Below are 2,202 nucleotides of genomic sequence, written 5' to 3'. Positions count from 1 at the left end.
TACCAGACACGCAAAAATTCATTGGGGGGAAAATTCAGTGGACTTATAGAAAACTCTTATTTACTCAGAGAACATAGAATGGCTCTAGAAAAAAAAATCTGTGAAGAACCCTAATATATCTATGTTGGTCATAATGGCACTGATCTTATTACTTTTGTTCTGATGGTTTGTTTTGATGTCACACCTGCCAATGTCCAAGGGCTATTCCTGACTCAGTGCTCAATGGTCATTCCTGTCTATGTTTGGATCCCTACTGGTGCCAGGGATCAAACCTAGGTCTCCTACTTGAAAGCATGTGCTACAGCCCATTGAGATATATTTTCAGCCTTGACTATTACTTTTCAGAATCAGATCTATCTAGGACAATAATTGTGTGAATGCATGAGGAATATAGAAAAATCAGAATATAAGATCTGCCTATAAGGAATTTACAATCTAACTGAGTGATAAACTAAAAACTTGTAATAAAGCTAATTGACAGTATTAGGCAGCAAAAAATTAGACTTAATGACTTAAGACTAAGGAGGGTCAGAATCTAGATGACTATAGGGTAGAATATTTAGAAAAGACTTTATCCTGTGATAAAGGATACTCTACCCCTTAAGTAATAGTATTTGTGGAAAAGCTTATGTTAAATTTCATATATCGAAGCAGGGAGAAAGCTGCTCAAGAGAAGGGAGCTAGAATTTTTTGTTGTTTGGGGGTCCACCTGGTCCTGGTGGGCCAGGAAGACCACATGTAGTACTGGGGATGAAACCCAAAGTTTGGCTACATCCAAGGCAAGCTCTTTGCCTGCTATAATATTGCAATGACCCTGAGAGTTAAAAAAAAATATATATATATATGTGTGTGTGTGTGTGTGTGTGTGTGTGTGTATTCATATATATATTTAATTTTTTAGTAACCCCAGAGATATTCAGAGGCTCCTCCTGGATTTGCACTCAGGAATTACTCCTGGTACTGCTCAGGGGCCCATAAGAGATGTTGGAGAACAAACCTGGGTAGGCTGCATGCAAGGCAAGTGCCCCACCCTCTGTGCTATCTCTCCAGCCTGGGAATTAGAATTTTTATTTGACAAACAATAAGAAAATATAATTGTACTCAGTGATTGCCAGGGAATTATTCCATATGTTTTAGGACTTTATGTACATTTCACGGTTTCAAATGGACTGAACTCTGAAGTAGAAGTATACCTCTGCAGAGGCCCTACAGATGGATGTCATTTAATGGACATCAGGGGAATTCTGCTGTTCAGTTATCAGATAGTAAATGCTAAGGACACTTTGAAACCCTGAACTTCTTCCATAGATATGAGGTTTATGTGTGAAATGGGAATCTACCCATAAAAAGTCCTGCCAGTTTAGGCCTATTCATGACTCTGGATCTAAAAGAGGTGGTTCTTTGATAAACAAGGTTATGTGTATATAGATACATCTTGCTTAATATGCGAATATTTGTAGAAAGCTTATGCTTTGTGCAAGAAAATAAATGCTGATTAAAATAAAACTAAAATTTATTACTCTTTCTGCCCATCTCCATTCTTGTTACCATAAATGTATTAGGGTATTTTTTATTTTGGTTTTTGGGCCACACACTCCTGGCTTAGGGGACCATATGGGACTCCAGGGGATCAAACCAAGGTTCCTCCTAGGCTAGCATGGGCAAGGCAGATGCCTTACCCCTTGCACCGATCGGCCCCCTAGGATGTTATTTTTATAGCTTCAGGATTTTAATGTATATTTACCAAAGGGAGCAGATCATAAATTTAAGAAAAGCAACCAACTTGTCACTGGGCTCAATGGTACAGTACTTGCCTTGTATGTATGAAGTCCTGGTATACACATGCCTGTAAGTGAGTACACATGCGCACACACACATGCATATTGTAACTAACATATAAGCAACTTATTACTATATATATATATATATATATAGGTTTTGGGATCACACCCGATGATGCTCAGGGGTTACTCCTGGAAGGTTCTTGGGACCATATGGGATGCTGAGGATCGAACCCAAGTCATTCCCTGGTTGGCGAGACAAATGCCCTATGGCTGTACTACTGGCCCCAAGAGAAATAAATTAGCAAGACATTTGCCTAGACATTTCAACAATGAAGATCTGCAAACTACTGATAAAACATGAAAAAATATTCAGCATTGGGCAGGAGAGATAGCATGGAGGTAGGGCATTTGCCTTGCA

The sequence above is a fragment of the Suncus etruscus genome, chromosome 6, assembly GCF_024139225.1.
Source record: "Suncus etruscus isolate mSunEtr1 chromosome 6, mSunEtr1.pri.cur, whole genome shotgun sequence".
Lineage (NCBI taxonomy): Eukaryota > Metazoa > Chordata > Mammalia > Eulipotyphla > Soricidae > Suncus > Suncus etruscus.
The sequence above is the reverse complement of the archived record's forward strand: the minus strand, read 5'-3'. Positions refer to the sequence as shown.